This window comes from Stegodyphus dumicola, chromosome 8 (genome assembly GCF_044657685.1).
Source record: "Stegodyphus dumicola isolate Sdum_Otavi_A_Nest chromosome 8, ASM4465768v1".
In the NCBI taxonomy this organism is placed as follows: Eukaryota; Metazoa; Arthropoda; class Arachnida; order Araneae; family Eresidae; genus Stegodyphus; species Stegodyphus dumicola.
This window is the reverse complement of record NC_140775.1, coordinates 40,710,479-40,723,414: the sequence shown is the minus strand read 5'-3', so window position 1 is coordinate 40,723,414 and position 12,936 is coordinate 40,710,479. Positions and strand designations below refer to the sequence as shown.

General features: G+C 32.3%; 1 long non-coding RNA gene across 1 annotated transcript; it reads left to right on the top strand.

Moving 5' to 3' along the window:
• The first annotated feature begins 988 nt into the window (after positions 1–988).
• On the top strand, positions 989–6,784 carry LOC146995793 (uncharacterized). The gene is made up of 3 exons (XR_015042546.1): positions 989–1,059; positions 3,573–3,662; positions 6,652–6,784. It is a non-coding gene; the product is annotated as an uncharacterized LOC146995793 (long non-coding RNA).
• Positions 6,785–12,936: the final 6,152 nt, after the last annotated feature.

Sequence of the window (12,936 nt, the reverse complement as noted above, 5' to 3'; positions counted from 1 at the left end):
AAGGGAAACTGGCTCGTATACACGTTACACTTGGGGAAAACCACGAAAACACCCATGCAGCCAGCCCGTTCGCGGGATTCGAACCTCGGATCGCACTACCAGGGTTCAGCGACTTTACCGCTCGGCCGCTGGTGGGCCGAAGACACGCTAGGAAAGCGGGAGAAATACCTTATATTACTTCTCTTTTTAAAGGCCGACTTTTTTTTAAGGGGATCCAATCACTAAATCCTGGGTGTGGATATACCTCATCCAACACCTTTTTAGTTCGGGCGCCACTGTAGAGACATTAGGATTTTTTTGGGAAGCCGTAGAGATGAAAAATTAGCAACCGCCTTCGCCGTGAATCGAACCACGGACCTCTGAAATACCGGCCCAGCGTGCAGAACTATTACACCACGAAGGCACGCTAGGAAAGCGGGAGAAATACCTCATAAGGAAATTTTTTTTCCTCTAATTACAGGACAGAAAATGTTTTTCAATCGCGCGATCTGTTATTGATATTGAATTACAGTCGTGCGATAATTTCGCAGTAAAGATACATTTCTGATGACTATCCAAGATTCTAGAAACTTTGGTCTTATATAGAGATGGTCGTCTTATAGAAATAATGCTTAATATCAATATTTATTTATAATATCAGAACTATTGGTCACTTTCAGAAGCGGTCGTTTGAGAGGCGATATTCTATATATTTATTTACTGATACTCTCATATTCCAAAATTTGTTTATATTCTCAGAAATATTGGACGGAAGGTGGTCGTCCCATACATGCAAAATTTTACATTTCATTAAAAATGAATTCGGCATTATTTAACTATTTCCCTATTAATTAATTAATTAGATAAAGAAAAAATTAGGAAATAGTCCTGTTTATTACGGAATAATGTAGGAAGTTCTACAGAACTATATTCTTTCGCGTCATTGCACATTGTATCCGGCAAACTACTAGTTCCTCGTATTCTTCCGCAAATCCGTAAACATTTGTCTGATTTGAAACGAAATCCAAAATGGTTGCGACATGAGGTTAACTTGTATGGTTATTTTTTGTTGCATGAAAGGTAAGTTCAGTTGCAATACTTGTATGTTTACTTTTTTTGCTTTTCGAATTTATGTTATTAATGTCATTTTGACAGTTAAATGTTTCACAGCTTTATGAATTGTTACCATTCTGTCGTGAATTACGTGTATCTCAATGGCTGGCTGTCTTTTCAAATATCTAATTTGTCCTGCTATCCAAATGTTTATGACTGGATTTTTTTTACTCTAGTTTATGCATTCAGTTTCAAAATAATATGTGTGATCAGATTGCTTATTATTTTATTGCAGGAATAAATTTATGTTAAATAGTTTGAACAATTGTATAAAAAGAGTTTGCATTGTTTTGTCCAAAATATGTATGGTTGAAACATTATCTTAATCTAGTTTGTAATTCAAGTTTTTTGGGGGGTACTGTTCTGTTATTGGGACCAGAATCGGAAATGTATGAACCTGTGTTCGTAAGTATGTGCATAGATGTGTATATGTAGACATACAAATATACAAGCATACATAAATACAATTCTGAACCCGATCCTGATAATAGAACAGTACCTTTTTTTAATCTTTTTTGAATATTTTATAAAAGGATTAAGCATTTTTCAAACTGCATATCATTTTAAGATTCGATATGCAGGAAGACAAATTATGGTCATTCAATCAAATGCTTATGATTGCTTTTAACATTTTCTCATAAATATTGTTTGCATTTTTATTGTGTTTTAGATACTTTAGTTATGTAAAGTGAACATGAGAATATTAGGAAAGCTGAAGAATATGAATAGCTACCATAATACATGTATTTTTTCATCGAGCCCATTGTTTTAGAAACCAATGCACCATTATTATATGCTGGCTTATTTTATAGTTATATGCAGTTTAATTTTATGTTCATGTTACTGTAGTGTTGTCATTATAATAAAAGTATTGATAATTTTTGTTGAATCTTGCAAGTTGCCTAACATTCAGAATTATTACTACCAAATTTTACTGATAGGTTTTTTTCGAGTTGACATAATCTGTCTGATAAATAAAATAAACTGGTGTTTAAATTATATGCATTTCTCTTAATGTTTCATTGAAAGTGAGATGGAAATATAAATGCTATCCAGAAAAGTGAATTCTTTTTGCCTGAAATAACAAACTGTACTAAATGATTAATGTTTATATAATTTTAGAAATGTCAATATTAAAGTTTCTCCCCTTTCTCTTCTTTGATTTTGAAATAATTTATAATAAAATAATATATGCATAAGTGTAATTAATGTAAAGTGTCATTCAATAATATAATTTATTTTTACTGATATTTTTATATTTCTTATCTGGGTTTTCTTTTGGTGTTAGAAGGAGGAAAAGATTGTAATGTTTTAATTAAGGATCTTTTAAATAACACAGTTACAGTAATGTTTATTGAAGCAATCAGTACTGTGTGATTGCCAGTGATTGAATAATGTTAAAATGCATTATTCATAAGGAAATTTGCTTATCTTTGTGTTATAGATTTTATTTTGACACAAGCTGAAATTTGAATTATTGGAAGCACTTTGAAAACCCGAATTATTTCCTGAATCATTAATCAGGCCAATATATAACATACAAATTTTCATACAAAATTATTTCTTTGAGCACATTATAAAGAGCTCATTTAATTTTATTATTTGTACAAATTTTAGACAAAAGTAGCATGTAACAGTTAAATATTTATTGAAGCTTACTTGTTACTTGTGGTAACAAAGAAGTGTGAAAGATATTGCCACATTAGCGAACATGACGATCATTGATGCTTAGTTTAGTAATTTAATAATATATTGAGAAATGCTGGGAACTTTCAGAAATAGACATTTTGGAAATGATGGGCTTGATAAGAAATTTACATGGTTTTATTATTTATTCTTTAGTTAAGAATGGATTTTAGATGTTCATGTGAAAGAATTCTGTTTAATTATATGTGAAAGAATTGTTAAAGTTTGGCATTTAAAAAAATGAATCAATAATATGCAATTATCTTTTTATTATACATATATTACTATATATTTCTAATGCGCTATGTAAATGTCAGTGCTAAACAATTGAGATACTATTGTCAGGGCAATCTTTTCTTATACATGAAAAATTCTGATACTTTCTTATCATCTGCCCTCACAGCTTCAACTTATGCTAAAACAGCAAGAGTATGCACACGATAATAGCAAACTATGAATATGCATACCACACGCATGTATTTACATGCTTTATATTTAATCTTTATTTCTGAATAGTATTCATTGGATGAAAAATATGTGAATATTGACCCAATGTATATATTTTTGTGTGTGTGCATCCTAAAATTTCTTGTTTCTTATAAAGTGTTTATTTGAATTACTACTTGTGAACAGAGCAGTAGATATGAACCATAAACTAACCATTTTGCCAATTTTCACAGCTTTGCAGATAGTCAGAAAGCACCAAAATTTGTAATAATGTTAAGTTTAAATGATGTTCTATACTTTTGTGTTAATTTTTCTATTCTATTACTGTGTTATAAAACTTTCTGCAGGAATTTCAACTGGTTAAGATGTTATTACCATGTGGAGAAGAATTTGGTTTTCGAGCTAGAAAAAATTGCAGCTGAAGGATTTTGTAGAAGGTCAGTCAAACTGGTTTTAGTTAATTATAATTTAATTTTGGGTGAAGAATTCTCAAATTTATTTATCATAAGTGTCTAAAGGTCTTCTAAATTAAGTTCTGCTTGTTTTTGAAATTTTTCATGACATTCATTCTTTGATTATTATTATTATTATTATTTTTTTAAAATTTACTAACTTATATCCAGGCACATAATTGCATTTAATGCCATACCTTAAATGTTGTAAAATGTTAAAATAATACATTTCACTTAAAAATGTGGTTGTGACGGTAAATTTTCTGTTACATTTAATCATATCTATAAACATTGGTATACATCATTTTTCAATAATCTGTATATTATTTTATGCATTTCTTTTACATCCAAGATCTGGCATATAACTTGCTTTTCAAACTGATAACATGATGTAATAATGTAATCTAATGGTTAAAGTTTACTATGGAACGGGCCAAATTTAATAAATTATTCTTTGATAGAAATTTATTCATGTGTTCAGTGTGTCTCATCTCTTTAAATTGCTAAAGTAAATTTTATGTACTTGCATTTAGAAATTTTGACTGTATCAGAGTAATTTTGTTTCAGTTATTATAACATGCAAGGGAAAAAATTCATTCATAGCTCCGTATTTAAAATTAGTTAATTAAAGTCCTTAATAAAGAGGGACGTTTTGTTGTTTTTAATGTCGATAGAGTTTAATTCAAAAATATGCCACATTAAGGGTTACTTTTTAACCTAATTTAAAATTTTCATTACTTCCACATGTCCAATAATTGTTATTTTAACTCCGATATTGTAATAATATCAAAATTCCTTACTTTTTGATAGGTAATCCAAATGTAAAACAAGAAAAGAAAAAATTAAAATCTAGAAGTATATTTACTTCATACCTCTAACAAATAAAAACAACACAAGCACTTACTGTCTATCTGCATAGTGTGGCATGTCCCGTAAGACTGAGATTTGTATGGTCAAATCCATGTTTCAGTTAAAGGAAAATGCATGCACAGTCTTCTGATTTTCCCTTCGATTAAGGATTCTGTATATACTAGCATAAGAAATATATTAGTTAATGCATTGTTATACATCAATATTTATAGACAATTATTGTGGCTATGTTTATTATAATTTTGTTCACTTTAATGGCTGGAGTGCCTAAACCATCATGCTGTGTAAACAAAACTCAAATCTTCAACTCTGCATACTGCTCCACTAGTGTTTAAACCACTGAAATGGTGATTATGGTAGAACATCTTTGGTAAAAATTTACTCTACTGTAACCCTTGGCGAATCGTTTCTTTTTTTTATATCAAGATCGTCACCTGAGAGGATCGGCACCAATTTCAAGGTGGCCGCTACACAAAACCAAAATAAGAAGTCAAAGACATACACAAACTCTGTGTCTATGTACACATCGACCTATTAAAACAGAGAACTGCACAAACTGGACATTGTGCACTGCCTTAACTTTGTCCATGTGCACATTGATCTATTTTCACTTTAAGAAAATCAGAAAGTTAAAAATATCATAGTTACCAGAAAAAATTCGCCACTGTCTTAACACACAGACAACCAAAAATACACAAACAGAGAGGAATAAGTTACCAAAAATACATATTTCCTAACATAAAAACATTAAACAACAAATCTTCTAACAAAAATTAGCACACAGAGACAAAAAAAAATAAATGAAACGTCATTTTTTTAACATACCTTTTTTTTTACATGCATATGTTTAGGCTTCCCACCACCATCCTCCAGGTAAGCAATTCAATTAAATTTTTCGTCTCTTAGTCACCTCAGACAACGATGGTACCCACACCAAAATAATAGCATGTTCAAAATACAAGACCATACCACTTCCTTGCAACCAAACACAGCAACTGAAAAGAATGGTAAGAACCAAAAACCTGGGACCGTACAAAAGGTTTACTATTAAAAAAAGTAGCCCAAAACTAAATTTATCACTGCATGTTGGCAATTTTTGCAGAAATAACTCCTTTTTATTGACAAAAAAAAAGTTTTTTTTTTTCTCCCAAAGGCTACTTTCGCCAACATTATCAACATTAGGGTTACCGAAAAACTTATTTGACGCAATGGGCTTCCACATTTCACAAACAACCAATACAACTTTGCGATTTTTTTTCAGACAGAAACCAAGGTGTACCATACAGTAAAGATTAGCCACATCTTCATTTACTACTGTTACAAGTACTTCTTTGGTAAATTTCTGCAGTTAAATTCAAAAGTTTAAAATTGCATTAACATGATCAGATTCAGAGTCATAGCTACGGTTTTCAGCACTCAGGGACAACTGAAGATTTCGCGCCCCCTACTGCTTGCCAAGGATGGAAAACATTTAATTCTAAAATGTTCTAACATCAGTTTGGCGCCCCTTGGATTCTGCACCCGGGGACAGATGCCCCCCTCTAGCTACGCCCCTGATCAGATTTTATTTTCTGCACGTAGCTAACAATTACTTATGTGTTGTCAGATAAATGTTACCAGATGCAGTTAATTATTTTTTACTTGCCAATCTCATGAGACAAGTTTTTTTTTGCTCCTGCAAGACTTTACTTTGTGTTGCAAAATAAATTCATTCTCACTCTTTCTGGACTTGCCTACACATTAAATTTAAATTAGTTTTATGAATAGGTAAGATGTGATTATCATAATTTTGTTTCTCTCTTTATCATGGCAACTTTATATGTTGATTCAGTATCCAGGTTACCTACCAGTGGCTGATTGATAAAACTGCTCATATGTTCAGCTGGTGGTTTGAGTTTATTTTCTGACATAAAAAATTTTAAAAGGCATCCCCCATGTTTATTTTACTATAATCGAAAAATCAAATAATTGCACTCTGTTTATAGGTACTAAATGTTTAAATATTTTAAATGCTTCCTTTAATTTGCATTCTAATAGTCATTTGTTTAAATTTAATTATGAATTATATTCACATATAGTAATTGTCAGTGTTTTTTTATTTTAGGTGCTGTGAAAGGCAATGACAAAGTTCCAATTTATCAAGAGTTCTTATATACATAAGAATACATGGATATGAGATTGTTTTTCATGAATTCAAATAAAATGTGATAAATTGGATTAATAAAAACTATTTTGAATTTTGAAATGTGTTTTTCCTCTGTTAATCATAATATAGTGCCATAAATTTCTGAATGTGTTTATTTTTCAACCAAATAAATAGCTTTACAAAAATTTGTCATATTAATAGATATTGCATAATTTAGCATTATTATAAATATTTATTATAGCAGATTTAGCTGAACTACTTTTTTAGTCTCTTTGCAGATGAAGTCACAAAGGTAAGTGGTTAGATATTTTTCTGTATTCCCCATTAAGTAATTTTATCTGGTAAATTACCATTACTTATATACTAAAGGTGAAAGAATAAGCTTTCCTTGAAGATACAAAAATTTGCAGATATTTCAAAAAATTGGTATATGTAAAGTTCTTAAATTGTCACATATGCGAAACTAAAAATGTTATATATGAAATAGTTCAAAAATATAAATATTTTCACTATTTTTTAACTATAATTCACTGCATTTGTTATATATAATCACATTTTAAGGTAGCAGTGCTTTTCTCACTGTGATTTCTCATGTATTTTGATTCATAAATACACGTACATAAATCCACGTATTTTGATTTCTCTTTTGAGACCGAATAAAAAATGAACTAAACATTCTCGTTGACATTGAGAGTTGAATAAAAGCTCACCTCAAAATAAAATGAATTAATAAATTTATGGAAAATTTTACATTGCATATATTGAGCAGAAAGAGTAAACTGAATATACTTAATGGAATTAATAATTGGTAGAGTTGATAGCAGAATAAAATGCCTTAATTGCATGGTAAACAGTAGATCTTTTGAAGTTTTTCTATGTTGCGTAAAATGCAGATTTAAATTTTTGATATTGATTGTCATATAAATAGCAATTACTGTTTTATTTTGCTTTGAAATGAATGGTTAGTAATAAAATTCAGGATGAGACAACCTTTAACATGCACTAGAATTTACAAAGTTTAATTTGGTTCTGATTTCAATGGGTAAATTTCATTTTATTGAATTTTGCGTAAAATAATACCAATGAACCATTACAAATTATTTTCAGAACTTTTTTTTTTTTTTAATCTAAAAGGGCTGTTAGTTTTGAAATGTGACTTCATATTGTCAGTCGTAAACTTGTTTCGCTTTTCATTCAAGTCTTGCCATTTGGCAAAATTTAACATATTTACCTTTAAAATCTAATATATTATTGACTAACAAGCCAAGCTATTTAAAAGCATTACACACAGTTGTTAACAATGCTTTTTTTTAATTTTTAATCTGATTGATTTAAAATGCATTTAATTCATGATATATCTAATTGAAAACATTTTAATATTTCTACATAATAACATGATATATTTCTTCATTTTTCAAATATATAGAAGATATATAACTTTCTGGTGTCAGTATCTTATAAAATGTTTTTCTATTTCCACTCCCCCATCTGTATTGATAATCTATGCATTCATAAACTTTTAGCCTCTTTGAGTGACTGCTAAAATCTGAGGCCTTTCAGATTTTTTTTTAATTCTGTGAGCAGAAAGATAGAATTTTAGAAGAGCTTCTTGAGTTACCTTTTGAAAGATATAAAGAATTGTTAACATAATGTCAAATTTTTACAACTAAATATGAAATATATAAAAAAGCCTGCAGCATTCTCATGTTACGAAAACATATTTATTTATTCTGAGGCTAGGAATTGATTTAGTTTTAAAAATACAATTTATTCCTTTTAACAATTTCCCAACAGTGTCATCAAAACACTATAATTTCCTTACATGTTTTAAAGAAAGATGATTCATTTATGTAAAGATTATTAAATGGGTAATTTTATTATTCAATTTTTAATACAAATTAACTGAAATTAGAAACTGATTTTGTAAAATAATTTAATTATGAATAATTCAATTTGGGGGCTATTGGATGTTTAAAAATGATCAAAAGATTTTTAATGTCTTAAAAGCAAAATTTTCTGTTTTAATATTTTGTATTAATAATTCATTTTAATTTCCTTGCTCAGTTTTAATATATTCACAAATTCAGATTTAAAAACAAAATAAGTTGTATAAATATTTTCAACATTTCTGATTTTTCCATAGTAACCATAGGAGAACGATTTGAGAGTATCCGTGTAAAAAAAAGTAGGTTTTAGATCATCACACCTTCACATACTTTCACTGGAGGTTTCCTCTGTATATATACTGGGATGTGACACTAAGCAGTTGAGAGTATGTATTTAAGAGGTTAAAGGGATATTGTAACTAGTGTTTCAAATCCTGATAACATCCCATACGCTGTCGGTGGGACGTAGATAGGATGTCCTAAGGATATACTGGGATGTGACATTAAGCGCTCAGGAGGATGAGTTTAGGAGGAAATTGGGATATTACGGGATGTCCTGAGGATGTAGTAAGTAGGACTTTAAATCCTAATAACATCCCATATGCTGTCGATGGGACATAGATAGGATGTTTTTAGGATATAATGGGATGTGCTTAGGAGGTTTGTGGGATGTCCTGAGGATGTAGTAAGTAGGAGTTCATATCCTAATAACATCCCGCACGCTGTCAATGGGACTTGGTTAGGATGTCCTGAGGATATCCCGGGATGTGACATTAAGCACTCGGGAAGAGGTGTTTAGGAGTTTCGCGGGATGTCCTGAGGATGTGCGCATATCCCGCGGGCAACATCCTTGGGATATCCCAAGGATGTTTTTGTGCTATGTGGGTACGCATCGGACAGGACTCTACACAGCAAATGTCGCCGAATTGCGGAAGGAACACCAGCGGCGGAGGAAAAGATACAAGGAAAATTTGAACGGCCAGCAACGAGAGAGAAGTGTCCCGGTTCCGCCAAGACCACAGGCAGAGGCGAAAAAGAAGGTATTCAAGGGTGACCGAACTGGAGGGAAAAGAAAGCTCCTAGAAGAAGGAACTGAAGGGCGAGCCCGCACAAGAAGGAAGATAAATCAAACACGAATCTTCGCTACCTTCCAGGACTGGGCAGAAAAAAGAATGTCCGAATATCACAAAGATAAGTAAAACATTATGTGACTTTGCAAACTTAAGTTAATCTTTCATTCTTACTGCAAGTGGCAGATTTCAAGACGTTTTACCTCATGTGAGGTCTACCTTATCGCCAAAAAGGCGATAAATGAGTTGTTACCTATTTTGGTATTATGTTTTTCAATTACTCGCGAGTAAAACTAAAGTTGATGTATAATAGGAATGTGTAAATACTTGAATATTGTAAAAGTTATTGTATAAAATTTTATTTAAAAGATTCTGGCAAGAAGGAAGTTTTAGTCTGAAAGACTTTTGAAATGTAGTGTTTCAATGTAGAAGAATTGGCACTTGCTTGGAAAAGAATAGAAGTTAACAATGTACTACTAATGTATGTTTTAAATTGCGTAAAATTAACGGCATGTTAATATGTTCTTATATACAATGTGAACTGTTATTTTAAATGTTAAGAAATACTGTGATATGGTAAAAGTGAAAGTAATGCCAAAAATTTTAAACTTATTCGTGTGACTGTAAAAAGACTAAATTATTGTGAATATTTGTTAAAGGTTGAATGAATGTAGTTAGGCTCTCTGACGCTACACTCTAGAGTTAGCCACTTTCAGAATAGTACCTCAGGGTTTAGAGATGAAGATAAGGTGTGTTATGAGGTCTTGTTATGTTGAATTTTAACACGTTAGTGTTTTGATGGCAGGCGGTAGTGTGAACACTTGTACATAAACACATTCGTGTTCGGTGTTTTCTTTTACAACACATGTCAGAGAGCACGGGGAGAGATAATTAAATAAAGTCATGAATGAAATAAGAATGTTAGGAGAAATATAAATATTCATGTTACTTGCCATTTAATTGTGTAACATTTCATTAAACTAGTTTTCCTTCCAGATCTCTGAAAGGAACCAGATTTCAACTAAAAGCTCCTGTTTAGATGCAGTACAGATGAAAAGTAATTGTCCATGGAGCTGATAATGTAAAAAAAAATTTTTTTTAATTTCTAGTTTCTAGTGAGAAATGTTTGTAAAAGATTGGCCTCGCGTTAGATTCTACAGCTAAAAGTTTTCAACAAGGTCGTTTTAGACCTCAGTTTCAAACTAATTAACTCTGGCGGGAAGTATGTAAGGATCTTAAGTTTTACTAACGTTTATTTTATTTTAAATCTTTACTATCACTTCTTATTTTCTACTTCCGGCCAGAATTAAAAGCTTTAACTTATTTATGCAAATTTGTCTGGCGAACGCCAAGTACTTAAGTTGTGGCTTTTTGCCAAGCCAGAGAGAGGAAGGAGTTAGTAGAAGCAGGCCGCTTGCCTTAGCAGTTTTACTCGGTTGCTGGTTGCGTTCCAGGCCAGAGGTTTAATCATCTTGATAATTTTAAACGTATCGTAGTGTTAACAGTTCTCTTTACTACATACGGCTTCCTGTTAATATACGGCCAATCTTCTCGGAGGCCCTTGTTTGTTATTCCAAAGTTAAGTTAGAGTTTAGTTAATATTTTTATATTCTTACGTTCAGACCACAAGTGGTTGGTCTCTGTATTCCGAAGTCCGGAAATCATTGTAAAGAGTGAAAAATAAAGGGTTTCGTATACCCTTCCTGTGTATCTTGTCTACTTCCCACATTTATTGAACATAGCTTTAGTAAGCTCCCTGTTCCGAGTCAGGTCTTTGAATGTTCCCAAAGCAAGTAAGGCGGAACATTGAACCTGATAGCGGGAATGGTGTCACTTTTGTTTGGTTGGTCTTTTGGGGTGGTAGTGAGCTGGCTGATTCATTTTCGTTGTCCAAATGCATGTCGTCTATTTGGTTCTCTACTTGTTTATATCGATTGCTGGTTTTGAGGGAAGGCTCCTCATCGGAGTCAGAATCCGTTTGTCTATGGCGCAATTTTCTTTTTCTTTGTTCTTTGAAACCACTAGTGGATTGAAATATGTCGCAGAAGTTTTTGATCTCTTCAAATTTTTTAGCGAGCTTTTCGTTAGAGGTTTGTAATTCGTTTATTTTTGCATTGGCCATCTCGTTTTCCTGCATACGCAGTTGATTGATGGCTTTTACAAGGAGAAAGTTTAGTTCCTTTTGATCACTAGCGGACATAATCCCATTTGGGTCGTTACGGATATCTTGGATATCTTCCACCAATGATCTGGCAGTTTCGACGTCATTGGATAAAGTAATTTTGTGACTTAATATTTGGAGAACGTTGGGTTCATCATTGAGATGTCTCATGTGAGGATTTTCTGAGTTTGGAGGTGAATTTTCCATGTTTATGTTATTATTAGTTACAGTTAGGTTTATTGTTTCATATTGATTAATTATGTGGGGCAAAAAAGTTGGAAAAAGGCCTTACTAAAGGCCGTACCCGAAGGTACCCTTATCAGCACGGTGAATAAAGAAAATCAGAAGAAAGAATAAAATACGATCTGTTTTATTCAGCGAAGGGTGCAGCAGTGTAGTTAAGGCGACGCTTTTGCGAGGCGAAAGCCAAAGAAGAAACAACCCAGAGCCCGTGAGGCGAGGTTGATGAACTCAGTACAGTAGCGGGGGTGGTAGCAACGCAAGGAAACGGAGAGCGAAGCGATAAGACGTCTATCTCGAACGCTGTCCCACCTCGGAATCCGATTATTTTCGGCGGGACTTTTGGGGTGGTAGTGAGCTGAGTGGCTGATTCAACTTAGTAGGAGTAGTGAAGAGAATCTATTGAAGCTTGATGGCGTTAGCATTCCTGCGGAAGATCACATTAAAATCCTGGGCATGTGGTTTGATAGTAAATTGAGCTGGAACGTCCATGTTAATAAAATTGTACCGAAACTGGAAAAAATGCTGAATACTTTTAAATTTATCGCGAGCCGCAGGTGGGGTGCCAGGAAAGTGGATCTCGTTAATATTGCAAATGCTACAATAAGAGGAAGAATAGAATATGGCAGTTGTCTCCTTTTGTCTACCTCTCAACAAAATAAGAAAAAGCTCGAAATAGTTTATAATCATGCTTTAAGACTGGCTATTATGGCGCTTATCAGCATTCCTCTCCCGTTGTTATATGTTGAAGCAGGGGTCTTTGCCTTAGATACAAGAAGATGCATCACTGCAATGAAGTTCCTAATAAAGAATGTCGCTCTGTCAGCAGCCTCTTCCATTGCGGAAAATCTGAAAAATTTCTTGCAAAGATGCAAGTACAAGTGGA